The following is a 27,533-nucleotide window of genomic DNA, read 5'->3' as shown; positions in this document are numbered from 1 at the left end:
TGTTATTCACCCTGTGGCCTGTGGGGAAGGACTGCCAGTTCCTGTTCCGCCACGTATACCACTATCAAGCAGTGATAGCGATGTTGCTGAACCAAGACATGGAACCGAAAATGTACAATCATCCGTCGGTGACAACGACCCTATGTTTGTAACAACATCGTCATCCAGAGAACCACAGAAAATCAGTGTTAGAGATTTCAATGCTTCAAAGCGTAAAGCCGTATTATTAGCTTTACGACTGTAGCAATGGAATCACTTCGGGGGCGCAATAATTGTGTCTGTGTTTTGGGAGCGTCAGAAACCTTGTCATTTCAGTACTGAAGGTAACATTACATTCTGCAGCGACATTGACGGTTTTGTTGGAAGGCCTGAAAACGACATACAAATTACACGACTGGAGACCATTTATAAATTGCTCACAAATAAGTCTGAAGGCGATAATTTTAGATAGTAGCAATGAGAGGACATCCATTCCTATCGTAAAAGAAGTTCATCTTCAGGATAATGCTGCAGCCGATACTCTTAAAAGCACGAGTGGGGTCGTCCTCAATACCCGTGACCCGTGTAATTTATGGGTCTCTTGTTTCCCAAGGACAGTGTTGTCAAAATAACCAAACATGAAGCTGATCTGTGGATAGGTTGGACCCAGAGTGTCTCTCCCCTCCCCCCGCCCCCCTCCCCCCAACAGCTTGGTTCTGTTCTTTCGAAAATGGGTGAAAGAACACTCACCTCGCATTCATATCTTAGTCTAACTACGTTGGCATTTATACGTGAACTGTCATTGTCGGCGTTGGTTTATTATGGTGAAAATAACTCTATCAGTGAGCCGGTCGTAATACCTCACTCTCTGTGCTGCCTTCCTATTCATAACGAATCTTGCTCCAGTTATACCATTTTCTGCTGCTGCAGATATTACCCTACGTTCGTCTGAGCAGAATCGTTATCTTATAACATTTCACTTCACTGACCCAAATATATCTAGATAGAGCCTTTGCACTTCTATTTCCTAATTTTCTAGCTTTTCAACATTCAACTTTCTAACACTCCAAGCTCCGACTCGTAGAATGTTATACCATCGTTGGTTATTCCATGTTTTTCTCATGGTCACCATTCCCTTCGCAGTCCTCTCCCGGAGTTCCGATTGGCTACCTAATGCGCAACCTTTTTCCAGTGGTAAGATCATCACGACACGTTTTCAGTTATAGGACACATTTCCTGTGCATACACATTACGTATCTTTGATGCGGTGGTTTCAATTGCTTTCTACATCCTCATGCCGATGATCATTACTGATTCTTCACCTTTTTGGGTAGTTTTCCTGCCCAGTGGCGGGAAAGTGGTCTGAACCTCTGTCCTCCGCCTTGAAAAGGCCGTTGACAGAGCCAGGGAGTCTTCTTATGCCGAAAGTCTTCTCCCAGCACTGTTGATGATTTTCGTTCAAAATGAAAGCAGTGACTAAGGAAGAACCGGGGACGTGGCCGTTTTGATTATTAATCCGTTATTGGGTCGTAGATTTTTCCCGATCGGGACTTGGTATTTTGTAGTCCTTAAGTTTGTATCGTCGTAACTGAGAAGGAATACGTCTCCAATACTTTGTCCTATGGTCTGTACTTTTTGAGATGGCTGAATGGGCACGACACGAAAGCCAATCAATTGAAATAAAAGTAGGGAACTATTTCTAACCAATCGGTTCTATTATTTCGAAAAGCATATTTGTTGGTAATAGGAATTGTACTTTATTTTCTCCTTGATCCTTATCTAATAACGCAGAGCAGAAAGAGCATGGATCCGAACTTAGAACACATGTTCAAACTCCTACTGTAGCTGCGCTGACATATGGAGACGATTCATTCACAGTTCTTTATTGGTTTGCCTCATCTGGATTTATCACCATAATGATATTTTCCGTTCCGGTCTCCTAGAATTTCTGGTTGTTCGGTTGCTGTAGCCGTCATGCATCACGTGACGCGGCACGGAATCCGTAGGACGCATATTATTCCTCGCGGCAGTAACTTAGCACGAAGACGTAAATCACACGCCGACGTATTTCTGCCGTTCGATCGCATGAATATCCGCGGAGACTGGCGCCGAGAGTCTATTAAGGCAGCTCGGCGGCGGCGGGGCCTCTAAAGTTGTATTTATGGCCGCCATCCATAACGCGGCTCGGTATCTGCAGCGGCGCACGCGCCCCGCACAGTGGATGCACTGCGCGGACGGAGCCGGTCAACGCCTCTTCCCAGCCGCCTCTTGCCACACTTATTTATCTTGTTGCCCGCCGGCGAACAAAGTTTTCACCACATGCGGAGGAAGTGGGTGCCAAGGATATCCGCGTGCAATCGCGGAAGTGGACCCGAGAGAGGGGAAACTTCTTATGTTCCCCCTCTCAGCAATATGCTGCGTGGAGCGCTTTCGCGTTGAAGAATGAAAAACTCGCGTAGTTCCCCGAGTTCGTGGAACCACAAATCAGATCTCGTCGGTGGGCAATCAGTTACGAATAACTATAATGGAAGAAAAAGTTTTAATGTTATTCATTCGTTTTTATAGGGTGTAGCGGGTATAAGTGCAAATATTATTATAAGTTTTATCTTAGTATGTAGAACAATCATTGTGTTGGTTGTTTTTTCAGTGTCGATCTTTCATCCCACAAACTTAATATAAACTTTACGTCCTGAAGCTTCCTGCACGTTCCTACTGTGCCACTAAATGGACTGCACATGTTGTATAGACAACCATTTTCCATCTACATGTCAACACCTGACTTACCGCCCATAGGTAAATGAGTATTATTGGCTTGCTCTTGTCACAATACTTGGATGTACTAACCATTCCAAAAATTATGACTTTTAATGGCCGTGAATATTAGTCTGCAAATTACGTAAATATTTATGTAATGTTGTTCAGTACACCATCGTCAGTCACCAATAGAAATGTCTACATCTACTCCTATTATAACCTGTATATACATTGTCTAAAAATATGCAACACTCCCAACTACAAAGTCAGTTTATTGACACTAAGAAACGGGAAGTTCATCATTGTTTGTAAGATGAAACACACGTGTCACAGTAAACTGTGCCCAAACGGTCGCATTAATAGGCAGTGTACCTTCCCCCCCTCTCTCCCCCTCTCCCCTCCTCCCCCCCCCCCCCCAAGACACACACACTAACAATCTTGTGTGTATTCTCTCATGCATAACATAATAAAGCTGCCGAATGACATACTCTGACAGGTCTACCCAAGTGTCTTGCAGTTCGGCAGTGGTTTCCATGGACCCTGGAGAGATTCATTATCCATACTTACTCAAATTCGAGTGGACTCAAAACATGGTTCTAATGGCTCTGAGCACTATGGGACTTAACATCTATGGTCATCAGTCCCATAGAACTTAGAATTACTTAAACCTAACTAACCTAAGGACATCACACAACGCCCAGTCATCACGATGCAGAGAAAATCCCTGACTCCAGCGGGAATCGGACCCGGGAACCCGGGCGCGGGAAGCGAGAACGCTACCGCACGACCACGAGCTGCGGACTCGAGTGGACTGATGATCTTGCTAGCCAAGGACGTTATTCTACACCACAAGGAACGTATTGCACTGCAGCAGCTGTATGTGGACTTGTGTGGTTCTGCTGAAAAAGCACATTACGTTCCTGTCGAAGAAATGGCAGTAGCATGGGCATAACAACCTGTGCTATGTAACGAAGGTTCAAATATGTGTGTATTCCTGAGGGACCAAACTGCTGAGGTCATCGCTTCCTAGACGTACACACTACCTAAACTAACTTACGCTAAGAACAACACACACGCGCATGCCCGAGGGAGGACTCGAATCTCCGGCAGGAGGGGCCGCGCAGTCCATGGCATGGTGCCTCAAACAGTGCCGCCACTCCGCGCGGCACTATGTAAGGACTACTGGTTATTTTACCCTGAATAAATACCAGATGTAATCGCAATATGAAGCTAATGGTCCCCCACCCCATGAAACCTTCGATGGGACTTGCGTCTCGTAGGCAAATGCATTCTGGAATAGGCAGCTCACGAGGTGTGTGCCATACACGTACATGTCCATCACTCACATACAGACAAAACGTCCTCTCACAATTTCTTTCTTTGAGCCACCAGTCTTCTGACTGGTTTAATGCGGTTTGTCACACCTTCCTCTCCTGTGCCATTCTCTTCATCTCGGAGTACCACTTGCAACCTATGTCCTCAATTCTTTGCTGGATACATTGCAGTCTTTGTCTTCCTCTATAATGTTTACTCTCTATAGCTCCGTCTAGTACCACGGAAGTTATTCCCCAATGTCTTAACAGATGTACTATCATCCTGTCCCCTCTTCAAGTCAATGTTTTCCACATATTCCTTTCCCCTCCAAGTCTGCACATAAACTTCTCATTCCTTATATTATCAGATCACTTAATTTTCAACATTTGTCTGTAGCACCACATCCCACAAGCTTCGATTCTCTTCTGTTCTGGGTTTTCCACAGTCCATGTTTCACTACCGTGCAATGCTGTGCTCATAACGTACATTCTCAGAAATTACGTCCTCAAATTAAGAACTTTGTTTGATACTGGTAGACTCCTCCTGTCCAGAAAAGGCCTTTTTGCCAGTCCTAATCGGTTATTTTGCTGCCTACGTAGTAGAATTTGTCAATTTCATCTACTTCGTGACCTTTAATAATGATGTCAAGTTTCTCGCTGTTCTCCTTTCTGCTACTACTCATTACTTTCATATTTATTCAATTTACTCTCAATCCATATTCTGTACTCATTAGACTGTTCATTCCATTCAGCAGATCCTGTAATTCTTCTTCACTTTACTGAGGATGGAATCTCATTAGCGAATCATATCATTGATATCCTTTCACGTTGAATTTTAATTCCACTCCTGAACATTTCTTTCATTTCCATCACTGCTCCTTCGATGTATAGATTGAACATCCTTTCTAGTCTGAGCACTTCCTTCTTGTTCTTCCACTCTTATCGTTCCCTTTTGCCTCTTGTACTTGTATATTACCTGTCTTTCCGTATGGCTTACCCTTCCTTTCCTCAGAAATTCGAACTTCTTGCACCATTTTACATTTTCCAATCTTTTGCCCAAGCCAAGAAATACTGTGAATGTGTTTTGATTTTTCTTTAGTCTTGCTTCCATTATCAACCTCAATGTCGGAATTACCTCTCTGGTGCCTCTGCCTTTCCTGAAGACAAACTGATCGTCATTTCACACATTCGCAACTGTCTTGTCCATTCTTCTGCATGTTATTCTTGTCATCAACTTGGTTATTATACTTCATTTGGTATGTTTGGTTTATTATTTGTTGCTGTTTTTGGTGGTAGTCTTTTATCTTGATTAATTTTTCCTATTCCTCATGTGATTGTTTTGCCTTATTATTTAAAGCATTAGCTGTTGAAGTGATGTGCGCTAATTATCGCACTTGTCGGCTCTTGCAGTCTTCAGAATTGTGTCTAAGGTATTTTGTTTCCAAAGTCAGATGTTATGTCGGCAGACTCATACATTCTACACACCAATGTGAATAGTCGTTTCAGCGCCACTTCTCAAAATGATTTTACGAACTATGATTGAATGTTATTTACCCCTTCTGATTTAATTGATCTTAAGACTACCAAAGTTCTTTTAAATTCTTATTGTATTACTGGATCCTCTATGTCTTGAAAATCGACTCTTGTTTCTTCTTTTATCACATCAGACAAATGTTCCGCTCATAGAGGCTCTCTGTGAATTCTTTCCACCTATCCGCTCTCTCCTCTGCATTTAACTTCACCGAAGGTTGTTTTGACTTTTGTCTATGCTGAGTCAACCCTTTCGGCAAACATTTCTTTTTCGATTTGTTCACTTTGTCATGTAGCCATTCCATCTCAGCTTCCTGGCCCTTCAGGTTTATTGCATTCCTCAGCGACTTGTATTTCTGTATTCCTGAATTTTTCTGAATATTTTTGTTCTTCTTTTTCTCACCGATCAACTGAAGTTTTTCTCATATTACCCATGGTTTCTTCATAGTCACTTTCTTTGTACCTATGTTTTTCTTTACAGCTTCTGTGATTGCTCTTTTTGGAGATGTCCATTTTTCAACAACAGTGTTGCCCACTGAACTATCCCTTATTGCAGTACCTATAGTCTTACAGAACTTCTCGTCGTATCTTAGTGCTTCCGCATCCCACTTATTTGGGTACTGATTCTTTGTTACTAATCTCTTGAACTTCAGCTTACTCCTCATCACTACTACATGTTTACCTGGAAGTACATCTCCTCCTGGGAGCGTCTTACAATTCAGTATATGTTTTCGGATCTCTGTCTGGCCAAGATGTAATCTAACTGAAATCTTCGCGTATCTTCTAGCCTTTTCCAAGTAAACCTCCTCCTTTTGTGATTCTACAACAGAGTATTCGCTATTACTATCTGAAATATTTTACAAAACTCAAATAGTCTTTTTCCTCTCTCATTCTTAGCACCAAGCCTATATTCTCCTTTAATCCTCTCTTCCACTAATTCTCCTATAACTGCGTTTCAGTCCCCCCACCTCTATTGTATTTTCATCTGTCTTTACGGGGCACATTACCCGCTTAGTAATCTCATATACTCTGTCTCTTCGGCTTGCGACGTCGGCTGGTATACCTGAACTATCGTTGTAGATCTTGGTTAGCTGCCGATTCTGATAGGAGAAACCCTACCGCTGTACTGTTCACAGTAACTCAGTCTCTGCTCTACCTTCCCATTCATAACGAATCCTACTCCTGTTATATTATATTCTTAACTTATACTCAACTGAACAGAAATTTTTGTTCTCTTTCCATTTCACTTCACTGACCCGTAATATATCTAGATTGAGCATTTTACATTTCCATTTCCAGATTGCCGGCCGAAGTGGCCGAGCGGTTCTAGGCGCTACAGTGTGGAACCGCGCGACCGCTACGGTCGCAGGTTCGAATCCTGCCTTGGGCATGGATGTGTGTGATGTCTTGCTTCCATTATCAACCTCAATGTCGGAATTACCTCTCTGGTTTAAGTAGTTCTAAGTTCTAGGGGACTGATGACCTCAGAAGTTAAGTTTCATAGTGCTCAGAGCCATTTGAACCATTTGAACCTTTTCAGATTTTGTAGCTTCCCTACCATGCTCAAGCTTCTGAAATTCGACGCCAAGTCTCATAGTGCTCAGAGCCATTTGAACCATTTGAAACTTTTCAGATTTTGTAGCTTCCCTACCATGCTCAAGCTTCTGAAATTCGCCGCCCCGGCTCGTAGAACGTTATTTTTCGTTGGTTATTCACTCTTTCTCTCGCGGTCACCTTCACCTCGGCAGTCCCCTCGCAGGGATCCGAATGGAGGACTGTTCCGGAATCATTTACCGATGGAGAGATCATCATGATACTTTTTCAATTACAGGCCCCATGTCCTCTGGAAATGCAATATGTGTCTTTAATGCAATGTTTTCCTCGGCATTGTCCATGATCATCACTGATTCTTCCGCCTTCGTTGGCAGTTTCCAACCCCAACCCCAATCTCTGTGCGCCCCTTGTCCCTCTATGACAAGACCATTGCCACAACGAGGGTGACATTCATATTCCGGAAGTCTTCTGCTGCCGAAGTTGTTTATTATTCAAAATTTAAGCCGTAGCAGGGTTTGAACGTGGGGCTGAGGACCCTCCATTCAGTAACAGCTGTCAACACCAATCGTATAATATTCAATCAACCAAATGTATCTTGCACGACGTCTTCATTCCTTAGTCGATCAGCCCATCTGATCTTCAACCGTACAATATATCACCATATTTTAAAAGGTTTTAACAGTTTTATTTCCATCTTACTCACTGCCTACGTTTCTCAGACATACAGAACTATTATCCAAATACATCTCCAATATTGTCCAATTCGAGCTGCTCCGGCGCCTCCTGACGTGTATGTCAAATGATTCTCTGCATGTTCAACTTCTCCACTTTACCCTATAGTGTTCTTGTTGTGATGAGCTCGATCAGCAAAATAAAGCGCTAAATAATAAGTTTTAGAGCGCTCCGCGGTACTAAATAAGTCGTCACTAGAAGTAGTCCGTGATAGGTATGCCCACAGGAGGCCATACTGCGAGGTGCCAACCAATCGACTACCAGCCACCCCTGGGAAGATGAATTAGCAGCCTTCATATTCCTACTGCGATCTCAATAGGCATATGTGACATTGTTGGAAGAGTAAAACTGATTTTTATCCTTTTTACAATAATTTGGAGAAATGGTTTGTGGTGAACACAGCTATCTTAACTGTGATGTCGAAGTTGGTGACTGCATTAAAATTACGTATTTTAGATATGAGCCTGATTTGATGTTTCTTGAAACTTAAGTGACTTAAAACTCATTTTACCAAATGTAATGCATTAGTAATTTTAATGATACTTACTTCTGAGCGTTTCCAAGAAAAGCTCGAAGGGTAATACGAAGAGTATTCAAGTTCGAAGTATTCAGATTTGGACATTTCCCCAGCAATGGAGCTGATAGAAATATATAGTTCGAACAGAGATATTACAGACATTGGTTGCGAGAGAGCGTTGATTTAAATCAGAGGGGAAAGTTGAGAATTTTTGTTGAGCCAGGATTCAAACACAGTCTCCAGGTTACTAGGCAGATTCACAGAACACTGACAGTGAGCCATCCAGACACAGTGGTCATAGTAACTCCACGGACTACCCAACCACCCCTCCCGTCGAACCCAAATTCTCAGCTTATCTACACACCAATATTGTAGGCCCCTTGCACATTATCCTTATTATTCGCGCCTTTTCTTCGCTTCCCGTAAGAGTTCGAGCCTGGTGTGCATAATCACTGAAGAAATCATTAGCCGTCTCATATGTGAGATCTGTCCGAAAGAACATATATATAGTTTGGCTTAAAGTAATCAGGTGCTCTATTTGCATACGTTACATGAATGGCAACACTGTATGGCATACTGAACTGTGATGGTTGTAAACAGAGAGAGGAGTGTTTTGATACTAGAACTGGCGATGTTTTCGTTGCAAGACCAGCGAACCGTTAGTCGTTTTCTGCACTTGAGTGGCGTGTAACACATTGACATTCACAGCTAGCTGAGACCAACGCACTGTATGGTGTCACGAACGTCAAGAATATGCGTTCGTGGCCAGAACAGATGAAATAAGCCCGAACGTCTTGAAAGCTAATCGAAACCACCTTGACCTCGTACCATCCGATCTAACAACGTGGGCACACGAGTGGAGACAATCACTTAGAACGATCTCATATTGAATATAGAAGATATAACTTCAGTAATTCAGTTGGACGTGTGCGCACAGTCCTGCACGATAAGCTGACAACGCGGGAACTGTCCTCTTTGTGAGCAACACGACTGATGACGGACGACCTCAAGGTAGTACGCTTGGCAGTTTCCAAGCGATGTTGACACTCGACGATCTCGTGAATGGGAATTTATTGCGACAATGCACATTTGGCTTTTTAAAACTTCGAAAGACACAAATCGTGGACACACCTCCAGTCGTCCTGCTACTACAAAAGCAGTTTTTCCGTGGTCGAAAGAGACTATGAAAAAAATCCTCATAGCGGCCATGGAATTAGAAGCGTGGACGGCTTTAGAAAGACAGTGTTGGGTAACGACTAAAGCGTCAAAATTGTGGCATCGATAGCTACGATGCCACGGCGCAGGTTGGCACTACGACACCGACACCGAAGACAGCGCCCTCTAGCACGCACTGCGCAGGTCTACGAGCTCCGCTGCAGACTCTGCCCATTTGAGCAAGAGCAGACGGCGGGGACACTTCCCTTCAGCTTCACTTCATATACTTTGCTCTACTTACGTTGGCTCTACGGCTTCGCACCTACGTACTAAGTTATGTATGCCTCTGTAAATATTCATGCACCAGTAAACCACTTTTACTCACTCACAGTACTGACTTGTTCTACCTCACCTACACCTACTCGCTTCCTTCATTCGGCCAAACTTTCAGTTTTCAGGAGCAGACCCACGCGCCGCCTTCCAGGAGGGATATAAAAAAAAAATTGTGACTGTTTTGTGGCTAAAGTTAATCTCATTGGTCACAACGTTCACATCTACGACAAACACATGTGTAGCATCGCAATTGCGACGTGTGGGATTTGAGATTGGAGTTTTATAGTCATGGGACTCCGTACATCTGCTTTAGCATCACAAATTTCAAAGTAATTGAAACTAATTATAATAAAATAAACATTACTCTCTTTAATCTGCAAGGAAGGTTAAGATAACCAAGAAAAAGTACCCTTACGACATCGACAGACAACAGGCCATCAGGAAACAATATGCTTTTCAAATGTTTGACTCTCCACCACAAAAAGAAATGGCAATGTAACTGGAGCATATTTACACAGGATCAGTAATATACTGAAGTCACAAAAGCCATGGGACATCGATATGCATACTTATATACTGATAGCAGCAGTCCCCGGTAGCTGAGTTGTCAGCGCTACAGGCTGTCAGTCCTAAGGGCCCGGGTCCGATTCCCGGCTGGGTCAGAGATTTTCTCCACTCAGGGACTGGGTGTTGTGTTGTCCTAATCATCTTCATTTCATCCCCACCGACGCGCAAGTCGCCGAAGTGGCGTCAAATCGAAAGACTTGCACCAGGCGAGCGGTCTACCCGACGGGAGGCACTCGTCAGATGCCATTATTATAGCGGCGGTATCTCAAACACAAAATATAAAAGGGCAATGCTTTGGCGGAGGTACTATTTGTAATCATGAGATTCATGTAAACAGATTTCAGGCGTGATTACGGTATCACGACGGAAATTAACAGCTGAACGCGGAATAGTAGTTGAGGTAGACGCTTATGACATTCCATTTTCAAAATCGTTAAGGAATTCAATTTTCTGAGATCCATAGTTCAAGAGTGCGCCAAGAATACCAAATTTCAGGCTTTATCTCTCAACATGGGCAGCGCAGTGGCCAACGACCGTCACTTAACAATCGAAAACAACTGCGTTTGCGAAAAGTTTTCAGTGCTAACAGACCAGCCACACTGCGTGAAATAACTGCATACATTAATGTGGGACGTACGACGAACGTATCCCTTAGGATAGTACTGTGAATTTGCCGTTAATGGACTATAGCAGCAGACGACAGACTCGAGTGTCTTTGCTAACAGCACGACACCGGTTGCAGTGCCTCTTCTGGGCTCGTGACCGTATCGGTTGGATCCTAGACGACTGGAAAACTGTGGGCTGGTATTACGTCCTGGATTCAGTTGATGAGTGCTGATGGTAGGATTCGAATGTGGCGCAGACTCCACGAAGCCGTGTACCCAATTTGTCAACAAGGCACTGTGCAAACTGGGGCTCCTTTCACGGTGATGTGGGGTGTGTTTGCATGGAGTGGACTGAGTCCTCTGGTCAAACCGATCCGATCATCGACTGCAGATGGCTACGTCCGGTTACTTTGAGACCATTTGTAGCCATTCACGGAATTCTTGTTCCCAAACATCGATGCAGTTCTTGTGCATGACAATGCGCCGTATCACCGTGCCACAGTTATTGACGATTGGTTGGATGAATACGCTGAACAACTCAAGCGCTTGATTTCCCCACCCAGATCACGCTACATGAATCACACGAACGTTTATGGAACGAAGTCGAGATGTCAATTCGTGCACAAAATACTGCTCTGGCAACATTTTCGTGATTATGGACGGCTTTAGAGGCAGCACAGGTCAGTATTCCTGCAGAGGACTTCCAGCGACTTGTTGAGTCCGTGCCTCGTCGAATTGCTGCACTATGCCAAGTAAAAGGAGGTCCAATAGGATATTAGGAGGTCTCTTATAACTTTTGTCACCTCATTGTACAGCCCCTAACTTCTGCTTTTTCTGCTATTACTACTGACACCTGAGGAATAAGACACCTGCTACCAACTAGACTACCAGCTTACCCACATTTGTATAAGAAATGGATTCGTAGTTGCGAACATGGACTACCATCAGCTGTCTCCTGGAACGAGAACAACGAATATCTGTGCCGGATCGGGACTAGAACTCGGATTTCTGGCTAATCGCGAGCTGTTGCCTCACCATTTCGCTATCCGAGCGCGACTTACGGCCAGACCCCAACTTACATTCGTTGCCAACCATGTGTCTACAAACTGTACTCGTACTGCCATTATGTACATTCCCGTACAGTAGTGACATTTTACGCGAATGTCTTTTTCATAAATTCCTAAAAAACAAACACAGGCACTGCAATATCATATTTATCTGTCGACACCGAGCAAGCGATTCTCAATTAAAATATTTCCCCTGTACCGTAATATACATAGTGCACGTACTAGTACAGGTTGGAGACAAATGGTTGGTGACATATGAAATTTGTGTCTGGCCGTGAGTCGCTCTAGGATAGCCAAATGGTAAGGCGGCCGCTGGCGATTAGCGGGATATCCGTGTCCGAGTCTCAAACCGGGAGAGATTTTCATTGTTGTCATTCCACCATACAGCTGATGTTTCTCCATATTCGCAGCATTTCATAACGGCTGTAGTCGCCACAGTGCTTGTTCCTTCAGACAGTCTGCAACCGAGCGACCGCTACGGTCGCAAATTCGAATCCTGCCTCGGGCATGGACGTGTGTGATGTCCTTAGGTTAGTTAGGTTTCATTAGTTCTAAGTTCTAGGCGACTGAAGACCTCAGAAGTTAAGTCGCACAGTTCTCAGAGCCATCTGAACCATTTGAACCTTCAAAATACATGCATGTCCAAAGATACATTACATCGTAATCCGGACCAACAAAAGCACTGCGATATCGTATCATATCATAATTAGCCACATTTATGCCTGAATAGCTTCTGGTGCAATACGTATATGACGGATTATTACGTACATGACAAATCATTCGTGAGGTGTCGGTTGAATTGTTTAGTATACCCGGGAAACGCTGCACATCCGCTCGCTGGAGACCTACAGGGAACGTAAGCTCCCCACAACATCACTCAAATTTAAGAGAAATGCTATTGTGAAATGGATAACTTCTTGGTAAATAAAAATACTGTGAATGTACCATTTCGGTGTCAAAGTGTGGGTACGACATCTAACACGGATATGTCAATGAAGGGAGCCATCAGATTACAATAGAAAACTAGGGTCGCTATATAAGACATCGAAGAAAATGACTAACTACTGAATGGAAAATATAAAAATGTAACAACCACAAAACACATTGCAAATACGAACTACAGCCTTGGCACAGATGAATGATCACATAAGTGGAAAGTATGGACTGTGCCACAGATACAGCCATGGACAGCAAAAATAGTCGTTGATTTGAAGAACGATTTCCGGAAAAGTGAGAAAGAACATCAATGTTTTCGCCAAGGAGCATGGTGCACGCAAGTAGCTGAGTGTATATGTTACATATGCAGTGAAACCGAGATACAAATTAAGTAGCTTCCCATCCCACTTGCCTTGGTGGCTACATTGATGGTGTCCACAGCTTCGCCGCCGCACGCGCTCGCTTCTGTCACGTTACCCTTCCTGCCCGCCGTCTCTCGGCACGAGCGCGACATACGAGGCGAGGAATGGACCGTGACGTTCGATACAGCACACACGCGATCTTATCTTCTAGACCCACCTATTATCTGCTGTTCTACTCTTACAAAGCCTCTACACCACTTGACACAGGAAGTATAAGATATCGTGAGACTCAGATGTTGGCGTTTGAACAATGACAAGACACGGATTTAGGGAAGTGGACCTTACTGAATGTTTACTGAAAGTCATTAGAGACTTTTAAAAACGTTTATTTGACGTCAGTGGCTAAACATGAATCAAACATTGCTGCACAGTTGTACCGAGTTTTATCATATTACCAGATTCTTAGCAAAACAAATAATTCTCGAAATATCTTCTACACAGGTAAATTCTCTTTTCAATTTTATGTTGAATACCAGTTAATAACAATTACAACTTCATAAAATAAAAACTTTATTTACTCTTAACTGTCTTACTAGGCTTTTATAAATCACACTGTGTTTTGAAGAACAACGCTCAAACAAACTAGTTTTACAATTAGGCAGAATGTTTATAAGGCTTTTCTTGTAATTAACCAGCGTATACGTGGATTTGAAACCTATTTAAAATATACTTCCAACCTTTAACTTAAACCTGATAATTCAAAGCAATTTACTTCTTGGTCACTACCCACTCATTTCACCGCTCTGTTTCTTAAAACGTCAGACAACGTCACTCTTTCTCTCTGACATTACATGAAGAGGACAGCAAAGTTGAACACAGTTTATCAATTTACTATCGTCAGCTACAGTAGAACAAGAGTGCTACTTCCTTGACAGTAAGGTTCTACCAGTATAAAATACATGTTTGACTACCAGTAGCTTTTATTTTAAACCCAAGTATCTATCGGTTTCAGTCACAAACTATCTTCACGGATTAGGATTAAAACAGTAAAAACCATAACATCGCACCTGTCATTACCTAAATAATGGTCACGTCTTATGTGTAGAGAGTGTCACGAATACAAGTATGAGAGACAGGTGTTTTAGGAGCAAACGTACTAATAACAAGCGTAAACAGAGCAGTGACAGGTTTGTTCTTATCAGAATCGACAGCAAACCAACACTGACAACGATAGTTCAGGTATAAATGCCGACGTCGTAAGCTGAAGATGAAGAGATAGAGAAAGTGTATGAGGATACTGAAATGGTAATACAGTATGTAAAAGGGGATGAATTTCTAATAATAATGGCGGACTGGAATGTAGTTGTAGAGGAAGGTGTAGAAGAACAGGTTACAGGAGAATATGGGCTTGGGACAGGGAGTGAGAGAGGAGAAAGGCTAACTGATTTCTATAGCAAGTTTCAGCCAGTAATAGCGAATACTCTGTTCAAGAACCACAAGAGGAGGAGGTATACTTGGAAAAGGCCCTGTGATACGAAAAGATTTCAGTTGGATTACATCATGGTCAGACAGAGATTCCGAAATCAGATACTGGATTGTAAGGCGCACCCAGGTGCAGACAAAGACTCAGATCACAATATAGTAGTGATGAAGAGTAGGCTGAAGTTTAAGACATTAGTGAGGAAGAATGAATATACAAAAAAGTGGGTTATGGAAGTACTAAAGAACGACGGGATACGAGTGAAGTTTTCTACGGCTATAGATACATCAATAACGAATAGCTCAGTAGGCATTACAGTCGAAGAGCAATGGACATATCTAAAAAGGGCCATTACAGCAGTTGGGAAGGGAAAAATAGGTACAAAGAAGGTAACTGTGAAGAAACCATGGGTAACAGAAGATATACTTCAACTGATCGATGAAAGAATGAAGTACAAAAATGTTCCGGGAACCTCAGAAGCAGAGAAATACAAGTCGCTGAGGAATTAAATAAATAGGAAGTGCAGAGAAGCTAAGACGAAATGGTTGCAGGAAAAACGTGAAGACATAGAAACAGAAATGATTGTCAGAAGGACAGACTCAGCATTAAAAAAAAAAAAAAAAAAAAAAAAAAAAAAAAAAAAAAAAAAAAAAAAAAAAAAAAAAAAAAAAGGTGACATGTTCCACATCCACGAGGATCTCCTCAACATGGATCTATGGAACGAAAAACTAATCTATTCTGATCTAATCTCAGAAAAGTCAAAGCAAGGGGATAACATTAAGAGTGCAACGGGACTTCCACTGTTCAATATAGAGGACGTAGCGCATAGGTGGGAAGAATACATTGAAAGCCTCTATGAGGAAATGATTTGTCTGATGTGATAGAAGAAGAAAGAGGAGTCGATTTAGAAGAGTATTAGAATCAGAATTTAAAAGGGCTTAATAAGGCAGAAGGGATATTTAACATTCAATCAATATTTATAAAATCATTGGAGAAAGTGGCAAGAAAACGACTATTCACGTTGGTATATAGAATGTATGAGTCTCGTGACATACCATCTGACATCCGGAAAAGTATCATCCACACAATTACACAATTCCGAAGACGGCAAGAGATGACAAGTGCGAGAATTATAGCACAATCAGCTTAACAGCCTATGCATCCAAGTTACTTACAAAAATAATATACAGAAGAATAGAAAAGAAAATTGAGGATGCGCTAGATGACGATCATTTTGGCTTTAGGAAAGGTAAAGGCACGAGAGAGCAACTCTGACGTTGCGGTTAATAATGGAAGTAAGACTAAAGAAAAATCAAGACACTTTCATAGGATTCGTTGACCTGGAAAAAGCGTTTGACGATGTAAAATGGTGCAAGATGTTCGAAATTCTGAAAAAAGTAGTGGTAAGCTATAGGGAGAAACGGGTCATATACAACATGTACAACACCCAAGAGGGAATAATAAGAAAGGACGAGCAAGAACGCAGTGCCCGTATTAAAAATGATGTAAGACAAGGCTATGACCTTTCACCCTTACTGTTAAATCTGTACACCGAGGAAGTAATGATGAAAATAAAAGAAAGGCTCAAGAGTGGAATTAAAATTCAAGGTGAAAGGATATCAATGATACCATTCGCTGATGACATTGCTTTGTTGAGTGAAAAAGAAGACGAATTACATGATCTGCTGAACGAAATGAACAATCAAATGAGTGCAGAGCATGGATTGAGAGTAAATCGAAAAAAGACGAAGGTAATGAAAAGTAGTAGAAATGAGAAGAGCGAGAAACTTAACATCAGGACTGATGGTCACGAAGTAGATGAAGTTAAGGAATTTTGCTACCTAGGCAGTAAAGTAACCAATGACGGATGGAGCAAGGAGGACATCAAAAGCAGACTATCAATGGCAAGAAGGGCACTCCTGGCCAACAGAAGTCTACTAATATCAAATATCGGCGATAATTTGGGGAAGAAATTTCTGAGAATGTACGTCTGGAGTACAGCATTCTATGATAGTGTAACGTGGACTGTGGGGAAACCGGAACAGAAGAGAATCGAAGAATTTGAGGTGTGGTGCTACAGACGAATGTTGAAAATTAGGTGGACTGATAAGATGAGGAATGAGGAGGTCCTGCGCAGAATAGCAGAGGAAAGAAACATGTGGAAAACACTGATAAGGAGAAGGGGCAGGATGATAGAACGTCTGTTAAGACATGAGAGAATGACTTCCACAGTACTAGAGGGAGTGGTAGAGAGCAAAAACTGTAGTGGAAGACAGTGATTTTGATACATCCAGCAAATAATTGGGGGATGTAGGTTGCAAGTGCTACTCTGAGATGAAATGGTAAGCACAGGAGACGAATTCTTGGCGGGCCGTATCAAACCAGTCAGAAGACTGAGAAAAAAAAAAAAAAAAAAACGAACAGAGCAGTACTGGTGATGTGGCATAAACTGTCTTAACCGTAATCTGTGACGATGGTCTGTGACTGGCACCGGTAGATATTTGTGTTTAAAATAAAAGCAGCTGGTGGGCAAACACGAAGTTTATAATTTGTTTATAAATTCCTTGACGGATGCTGATAGTCACCTTCCACAAATGTTTAGAGGGTTCTGCCTGCGTTGAACAGAGCTGTAACACACATTTGTTATGTTCGCAAGCACTACCACGTGGCAAAACAGCCTCTTCACCGGTTGTTAATTCTGCCGATTGCCCATATCCACGTACCGTTTGACTTATTACGCAGTCGAACATCAGCTGAACATCCTTTGTCCTCCTTGCTGCCTTTCCAATCCACGAGTGGTGATGTAGGATGGCCGAGCAGCAGCTGCCGGATCCGCTCTGTCCATCTCACTAGCAGATGCAGAGTCCACCGGTCTCCTCGCTGCGTGTGTCAGTGCCCAGCGGTACCGTACTGCTGAGATGGGTGCCCACTATGTTCGTGGCCACAGTTATTTGCGGGCAGCCATGCCACTGTCGTGCTCGCCGCTCTGCACGCAATCTCGCTCTCCAACTCACCTCCCTCTGCTATCCCTCTATCGGTGATTTCTTCCACCTTGTACAAACTCTAGGGATTGATCGATGAGAGGATACGGAACGCAAAATGTCTAGTGAACTTACGTCCGGAAATGTATGGTTTCGATGCTACAGGCCATTTATACAACCATGCTTTGTTGTAGAGACTGCGATCTAATAAGCGATGTACCAAGCAGCTACAGTTATAGTACACATCGTTTCCTCCTAGAGGGTGGTACTATTCCTCATACGTCATGCCCTAGAGCCCTCTCCTGTCATATTAATTGGCAACGTTTTGTCCGATTTATTTATCTTGTAGTGGTCCCGTATTCAAATGGGTAGCTTCCCAACTTACGGAGGAAAGATCGCAGAGGGCAGTGGGTAGCAAGGTTTTATCAAGAGACCTACCCCAGCGACAACAACCACAGCACTTAATGTTTGCAACAGTGTTTCACTGTTTGTCGGAGATAGGTCGTTTCAGGAAACAGGAAATCATGAAGGATGAACGTAAAATGTTCGGACATCAGATTTGGAGAATAATGTGATTAACAATGTGGAAGGTGACCGCCGTGGCAGTACCATGCATTTGGCCCGCCAGTACAGGGTACGTCAGACAGCCAGAACTGTTACAACCATTATCATTTACAACGCGTGCAATGGTTACTAGCGACAGACATTTCGCGTCGGGAGCAGTTTTCTCACTGGTTTCTTCACCTGGCAATCAGGGTTCCTGGATTTGTGACATCAATCCCATTCACAGATGAGGCCATCTTTACGCGGAGTCGCCTCTTCGACTTCCATAACACTCACCTGTGGGATAGTATGCAGAGCCCAATGGTATGGTGGCAGCGAATCATCAACATCGGTGCAGACGGAGTGTGTGGGCCGTGATAGTTGACGACCGTATTTTGGGACCGATGTTCCTCTCACGTTACCTACAGGCCGGAAAAATCTTCGTTTCTTGTGAGTGCTGGAAGATGTGCTATTAACGTTTGAAGTGTTATGTGGCTGTTACATGATGGTGCTCCAGCCCACTTCGCCATTAACGTCAGGACGCATCTCAATCGTGTCTTACCTGGTCGATGGATCGAACGAGGGGGTCCAGTTGCATGGCCCGGTCGTTCACCGGATCTCAACGCCTGCGATTTCTGGTTATGGGGCCATCTCAAAGATATCATGCATGCAGAGCCCATTCCGGACGTGGAGGAACTGGAGCAGCTTATTCATGCTGCGTTTGACATTGTTCGGTTGCAGCCTGGCCGACGAGAACATGTGAGACAGAAAATGCGTTGAGGCACATGGAAACATTTTTCAACACGTACTGTAGCTGTGGCTGCATAATACGGCACGTATTAGATAGCAGTCTCTGTTACAAAATATGATTCAATAAAAGGTCTCTAGCATGCAAAAACACATTTACGAATATAAGTCCATCACACCTTTTTTGTTCTATATCCTCACATCGATCAATCTTTAGAGTTGTACATAGTGGAAAAATCACCCTATATAGACTGGCTGTCTAGCTTTTGTCTCTGAAAAACAGCTGAAGAACTAGGTCTCGATCCCGACGTAGGGAGGTCCGTAACTCGACACGGTTTAGCATTTATGTATCAGAAACAGACCATAGTGTAAGCTAAGGTATCAGTGTGTGAACACTGCCTGAGTGATATTACATCAAACAAAATTAATGTATAAAGTGTTACAAAACATTCCCGACAAAGTTCGTGGGAAAACAGACGTTGTCGGGTCTCTGTTACAAAATATGATTCAATAAAAGGTCTCTAGCATGCAAAAACACATTTACGAATATAAGTCCATCACACCTTTTTTGTTCTATATCCTCACATCGATCAATCTTTAGAGTTGTACGTAGTGGAAAAATCACCCTATATAGACCGGCTGTCTAGCTTTTGTCTCTGAAAAACAGCTGAAGAACTAGGTCTCGATCCCGACGTAGGGAGGTCCGTAACTCGACACGGTTTAGCATTTATGTATCAGAAACAGACCATAGTGTAAGCTAAGGTATCAGTGATTGAACACTGCCTGAGTGATATTACATAAAACAAAATTAATGTATAAAGTGTTACAAAACATTCCCGACAAAGTTCGTGGGAAAACAGACGTTGTCGTGAGTAAAAAATTGAGGATAGAGCCCCTAAACCGGTAGCAACGACGCCACAAAGCATCGCATTCAAAGGAGACAAGGTGTGCCTACGCGGCAGCTAGCTCCATCTCCTCCACTAGTGATCGTGACAATCAGTCGTAATCAATGAATAACAAATAAGACTACGGGACCTTCCGCCAATGGTTTGTCAGTGTAGAAAGTCACGTTTTCTGCCGTGGGAGTGGCACAGCGGCAGGCGCCAGCGCATGTAACTTCCCATGTTGGATGACGTTTCCGGACACAGGTTCATGTCCTCAATTTCTTTCTCACGGTACTCTCTAAACCCCCTAGAAGATTCAGTAGAAATCACCAACCAAGTGTGAAGAGAAGAAAGAAAATCTACATAGGGCATATTGACAACGGACCTTCAGTATTAGAAGGCAAAATTTCCCGAACGTCCTTTCCGTGGTGCGCTGGATGAGAGTCCTTTGAAAGAGACGACACGCTACTGTGTTAGCAGCCCGACAATTAGTCTGCGGTGGGTGCACGCTTGGCGCGGCACGGCGCTGCCCCCCGAACAGCAGACAAACGGCGCGATTTAATTTGAGCAGCGGCGCGCCGCGCCGGCAGCCGGCAGCTGGGCTCGCGGCCGGCGTTTTATCTGCGAAATTGCGCGGCTGGGCGCCGTACAAAGGGTGTGCAGCGGCGCCGGCATCAGCGGCGGCGGCGGCGGCGGCAGCGGCGGTAGCGGGCCAAGCAGGCGCGTAGGAGGAGGAGCCGCGCCGCGCGCCGCGCTCCGGGATATTAAACCCGGCAGGGCGAGGCGGGTCCAGCGGAGTGAGGCACAGCGGCACCCAGCCGGTGCGGCGCGGGGACGGCGGCGGCGGCGGCGGCTCGCCTAATGAAAACCCTGCCGGCGCGTCCTCGCAGCCAGCAGGCAGCAGTCAGCCTCACACGCGACTCCAGTGATTGGCGTAATGGCTGACCTACTTTCCAAACGGGATAAATGTCAGGAGTTCGGCATTGCTGGTTAGATGTATGGTTCAGTTGCCTTACGGAAATTTCCATCTGATCAAAATTATATACACTCCTGGAAATGGAAAAAAGAACACATTGACACCGGTGTGTCAGACCCACCATACTTGCTCCAGACGCTGCGAGAGGGCTGTACAAGCAATGATCACAAGCACGGCACACCGGACACACCAGGAACCGCGGTGTTGGCCGTCGAATGGCGCTAGCTGCGCAGCATTTGTGCACCGCCGCCGTCAGTGTCAGCCAGTTTGCCGTGGCATACGGAGCTCCATCGCAGTCTTTAACACTGGTAGCATGCCGCGACAGCGTGGACGTGAACCGTATGTGCAGTTGACGGACTTTGAGCGAGGGCATATAGTGGGCATGCGGGAGGCCGGGTGGACGTACCGCCGAATTGCTCAACACGTGGGGCGTGAGGTCTCCACAGTACATCGATGTTGTCGCCAGTGGTCGGCGGAAGGTGCACGTGCCCGTCGACCTGGGAACGGACCGCAGCGACGCACGGATGCACGCCAAGACCGTAGGATCCTACGCAGTGCCGTTGGGGACCGCACCGCCACTTCCCAGCAAATTAGGGACACTGTTGCTCCTGGGGTATCGGCGAGGACCATTCGCAACCGTCTCCATGAAGCTGGGCTACGGTCCCGCACACCGTTAGGCCGTCTTCCGCTCACGCCCCAACATCGTGCAGCCCGCCTCCAGTGGTGTCGCGACAGGCGTGAATGGAGGGACGAATGGAGACGTGTCGTCTTCAGCGATGAGAGTCGCTTCTGCCTTGGTGCCAATGATGGTCGTATGCGTGTTTGGCGCCGTGCAGGTGAGCGCCACAATCAGGACTGCATACGACCGAGGCACACAGGGCCAACACCCGGCATCATGGTGTGGGGAGCGATCTCCTACACTGGCCGTACATCACCGGTGATCGTCGAGGGGACACTGAATAGTGCACGGTACATCCAAACCGTCAACTAACCCATCCTTCTACCATTCCTAGACCGGCAAGGGAACTTGCTGTTCCAACAGGACAATGCACGTCCGCATGTATCCCGTGCCACCCAACGTGTTCTAGAAGGTGTAAGTCAACTACCCTGGCCAGCAAGATCTCCGGATCTGCCCCCCATTGAGCATGTTTGGGACTGGATGAAGCGTCGTCTCACGCGGTCTGCACGTCCAGCACGAACGCTGGTGCAACTGAGGCGCCAGATGGAAATTGCATGGCAAGCCGTTCCACAGGACTACATCCAGCATCTCTACGATCGTCTCCATGGGAGAATAGCAGCCTGCATTGCTGCGAAAGGTGGATATACACTGTACTAGTGCCGACATTGTGCATGCTCTGTTGCCTGTGTCTATGTGCCTGTGGTTGTGTCAGTGTGATCATGTGATGTATCTGACCCCAGGAATGTGTCAATAAAGTTTCCCCTTCCTGGGACAATGAATTCACGGTGTTCTTATTTCAATTTCCAGGAGTGTAGATATTTAATAGTGGCCCTCGTCCTTAAGCTAACTCTCCCTCAACAGCGGAAACCAGATAAGGTAGTCATGATAGACACTGGGAACTGGAATGAGGTCTACACTCTCATTCATCTTAGGGGTTCCGTTCTGCTAAGGTCGGAACTCCAGGCAGGCCAGTCCACATTAGTAACGGGATTCTCTATAAATCACCGTATTACAGATGACGCTTTATCGCAAGGATCATTGTCGTCCTGATACAAACATCGTCTCCGAAATGCTCCTCTGTTGTACAGTGCATAAAGGTAAAAAACGTGTTCATGTTCTTCTCTGCCGCGCGGGATTAGCCGAGCGGTCTAGGTGCTACAGTCATGGACTGTGCGGCTGGTCCCGACGGAGGTTCAAGTCCTCCCTCGGGCATGGGTGTGCGTGTTTCTCCTTAGGATAATTTAGGTTAAGTAGTGTGTAAGCTTTGGGTCTGATTACCTTAGCAGTTAAGTTCCATAAGATCTCACACACATTGAACATTTTTTTGTTCTTCTCCATTTATTGTTTTCCTAACCACAACAAGATGACGTGACCAGACATCCCCCTTTGACCGCGACAGTTTCGCTTTTTGAGTCCAATGCCCTTGACCCTACCGGGTTCTGCTGAGATGCCTAAATGTTCAAGTTCCTATAAATCGAATCAAATTCTCGGTCATGTGAGGTTTCACCATATAACTTTTTATACCTTTAACATGTATCTGCATTTTATTTCAATATCGTATCTCTAAACTCAGCTACCGTGATTACAACATGTGTTCACATGGCCGTCGGCCGTATTGGCCGAGCGGTTCTAGGCGCTACAGTCTGGAACCGCGCAACTGCTGCTATCGCAGGTTCGAATCCTGCCTCGGGCATGGATGTGTGTGATGTCCTTAGGTTAGTCAGGTTTAAGTAGTTCTACGTTCTAGGGAACTGATGACCTCAGCAGTTAAGTCCCATGGTGCTCAGAGCCATTTGAACCGTTTATCACACGGCCGACTTGATGATACATTCATGTTTGAGATCTTCAATAATACTTGTGCACAAGTTGGTATTAGTGAGCTGGATTAGTTTAGCTGTAACCCTAATGGTTTCACGTGTATCTCTTTGGAGTGAGTACTGAATGTGGCAGTATTAAAGACAGAAGGACAGCAAGTCCCAGTTTCAGAGGCTGGAAAGACACTTCATGATTTAAATAAGAATATAACAGAAAAATGAGAAACCAGATTCATTTCACACGTTAAAAGAAGTGCTTTAAGGATACTTGAATCCGAAGGATATGTCAACGTTATAAATTTCACTGAAACTGTGAGTGAATTTTTGTGGTAGCACTGAACAACGCATTGAACACTTGACGGATCATTCAGTGACTCTTCAGAAACTAACAGCTTCTTTTACGCTATACACCTGCATGAACTGAGGTTTGAAATGATATGAGTCTTTGCAAATATGTTACCTAACTACAAAATTAATTATAATGACACTTTCCTAGGGAATATTAATTTGCTGCAGTTTGTCACACCTCAGCAAATAGAGAAACAACTCATGGAGAATACTCTCACTGATCTGCTTTGGATAGAAATTTTGTAGCACCTCACATTCAAACATGAAATTGTATGCCTGTCTTCATTTGCGAAATCACTTATACACTCAATGAAAATAGTTTTGCATCACCCCAGTTCCCACAACTTCTGAAGATAAACATCGACTGTGGGTATTGTAACACAGACACAGTCCCTTTAACTATTCATAGGTGTCACTAAACCCGACCAAAGATGTAAACAACCATGCATGAGCAGTGCCTATTGGACGAGGGGCTCCAACATCCTGTCAGTTCCACTCATTCCGCCATGAAAGAGGTACTCGGCTCTTGTTGTCTGTAGCCGGTCGGAGTGGCTGTGCGGTTCTAGGCGCTACAGTCAGGAACCGCGAGACCGCTACGGTCGCAGGTTCGAATTCTGCCTCGGGCATGGATGTGTGTTATGTTCTTAGGTTAGTTAGGTTTAATTAGTTCTAAGTTCTAGGGGACTAATGACCTCAGAAATTGAGTTGGCTTCAAATGGCTCTGAGCACTATGCGACTCAACTGCTGAGGTCATCAGTCGCCTAGAACTTAGAACTAATTAAACCTAACTAACCTAAGGACAGCACACAACACCCAGCCATCACGAGGCGGAGAAAATCCCTGACCCCGCCGGGAATCGAACCCGGGAACCCGGGCGTGGGAAGCGAGAACGCTACCGCACGACCACGAGATGCGGGCGAGAAATTGAGTCCCATAGTGCTCAGAGCCATTTGAAAAAAAAAAGTATTTATTGTCTGTAGTTGAACCATGCCTAGACGGTCGATACCGCGGATCGATCGCGTCCGCATTGTTACTTTGTGCCAGGAAGGGCTCTCAACAAGAGAAGTGTCCAGGCGTCTCGGAGTGAACCAAAGTCATGTTGTTAGGGCATGTAGGAGATACAGGGAGAGACAGGAACTGTCGATGACATGCCTCTCTCAAGGGCTACTGCTGCAGTGGATGACCGCTACCTTCGTATTATGGCTTGGAGGAACCCTGACATCATTTCAACCATGTTGAATAATGCTTTTCGTGCAGCCGCAGGACGTTGTGTTACAACTCAAACTGTGCGCAATAGGCTGCAGGATACGCAACTTCACGCCCGACTACCATGGAAGGTTCATCTTGGCAAACACGACACCATGCAGCGCGCTACAGACGGGCCCAACAACATGTCGAATGGACCACTCAGTATTGGCATCTTCACCGATAAGTGTCGTATATGCTTTTAACGAGACAAACGTTGAAGACGTGTTTGGAGGCAACCCGGTCAGGCTTAACGCCTTAGACACACTGTCCAGCGAGTGCAGCAAAGTGGAGGTTCCTTGCTGTTTTTGGGGAGTATTATGTGGGGCTGACGTACGCCACTGGTGGTCGTGGAAGGTGCCACAACCTCTGTACGATACGTGAATGCCATCCTACGACAGATAGTACTACCATATCGGCAGCAAATTGGCGAGGCATTCGTCTTCATAAATGAAAATTCGCGTCCCCATCGTACACATCTTGTGAATGACTTCCTTCAGGATGAGGACATCACTCGAAAAGAGTGTCCAACATGTTCTCCAGACATGAACTCTACCGATCATGCCTCGGACAGGTTAAAAAGGGCTTTTTATGGACGACGTGACCCACCAACCACTCTGAGGAATTTACGCCGAATCGCCGTTGAGGAGTAGGACAATCTGTAACCAAGTGCTTTGATGCCATTTTGCATAGTATACCACGAGGAACACAGGCACGAATCAATGCCAGAGGACGTGCTACTGGGTATTAGATAATGTTGATGATGTTTGGTTTGTGGGGCGCTCAACTGGGCGGCTATCAGCGCCCGTACAAATTCCCAACCTTTGCTCAGTCCCAACTCGCCACTTTCATGACTGATGTTGGAATGATGACTACATCACAAACACTCAGTCATCTCGAGGCAGGTGAAAATCCCCAAGCCATAATACGTAGGTAGCGGTCTTCAGCAGTAGCCCTTGGGCGGCCTGAGAGAGACATGTCATCGACAGTTCCTGTCTCTCTGTATCTCCTCCATGCCCCAACAACATGGCTTAGGTTAATTCCGAGACACCTGGACACTTCCCTTGTTGAGAGCCCTTCCTGGCACACAGTAACAATGCGGACGCGATCGATCCGTGGTATTGACCGTGTAGTCACGGTTGAACTACAGACAACAAGAGCCGAGTACCTCTTTCCTGGCGGAATGACTGAAACTGATCGGATGTTGGAGCCCTCCGTCCAATAGGCACTGCTCATGCATGGTTGTTTACATCTTTGGCCGGGTTTAGTGGTACCTATGAATAGTTAAAGGAACTGTGTCTGTTTTACAATACCCAGAGTCGATGTTTATCTTCAGAAGTTGCGGGAAGCGGGGTGATGCAAAACTATTTTCGATGAGTGTATATGTGATTTCACAAATGACGACAGGCATACAGTTTCATGTTTGAATGTGAAGTGCTACAAAATTTCTATCCAAAGCAGATCAGTGAGAGTATTCTCCATGAGTTGTTTCTCTATTTGCTGAGGTGTGACAAACAGCAGCAAATTAATATTCTCTAGGAAAGTGTCATTATAATTAATTTTGTAGTTTGGTAACACGTTTGCAAAAGACTCATATCATTTTAAACCTCAGCTTATCCAGGTATATAGCTTAAAAGAAGTTGTTAGTATATGAAGAGGCACTGAATGCTCCATCCAGTGTTCAATGCATTGTACAGTGCTACCATAAAGTTCAGACACGGTTTCAGTGAAAGCGAGAACGCGATCGCGAGACCACCAGCTGCGGACTGGGTATTAGAGGTGTCGGCGTGTGCAGCAATCTGGACCACCAACCCTGAAGGTCTTCCTGTATGGTGGTAGAACATGCAATGTGTGGTTTTCATGAGGAATAAAATGAGCGGAAATGGTGTTTATGTTTATCCCTATTCCAATTTTCTGTACATGTTCTGAAAGTCTTGGTACCGAGGTGATGAAAAACTTTTCTGATGTGCATATACCTAATAAAGATATTCCTTACACTGTCTCGTTTGTCCTACGTATTCCATATACAATTGCAGCAGTCGAGCGTGTATTTTCTTTGATGAAAAAAATACGGACATCGAAAATCAAATGAAGGTTGAGACTTGGTGGTGAAAGTTGATCTGAGACACATTTAATAGGAATTTTTTAACTTTTAAAACTTTAAGGGAAGCAAATACCAACTGAATCGAACTCATTCATCGCAGAAGTATGGTGGTTGAATAACTGAGTGTTAATAGCTCTGTGTAATTACCTAAGTAAGTGTTGTGTCCTGTTTAGTAACTGTTGAGAGTTAAGTGTATTATAATCACACAGTAATTACGGTTATGGCTACATTGTAGATAATGTTTGTTATATTATGGTTTGTTGCCTACTATTCTTTCCTTTGTAAGCTTTAACAACGCATGTCAATTACAGAGCATTGTTGCATTGCT

The sequence above is a fragment of the Schistocerca americana genome, chromosome 5, assembly GCF_021461395.2.
Source record: "Schistocerca americana isolate TAMUIC-IGC-003095 chromosome 5, iqSchAmer2.1, whole genome shotgun sequence".
Classification (NCBI taxonomy): Eukaryota; Metazoa; Arthropoda; class Insecta; order Orthoptera; family Acrididae; genus Schistocerca; species Schistocerca americana.
Note: the sequence above shows the minus strand (reverse complement) of the source record.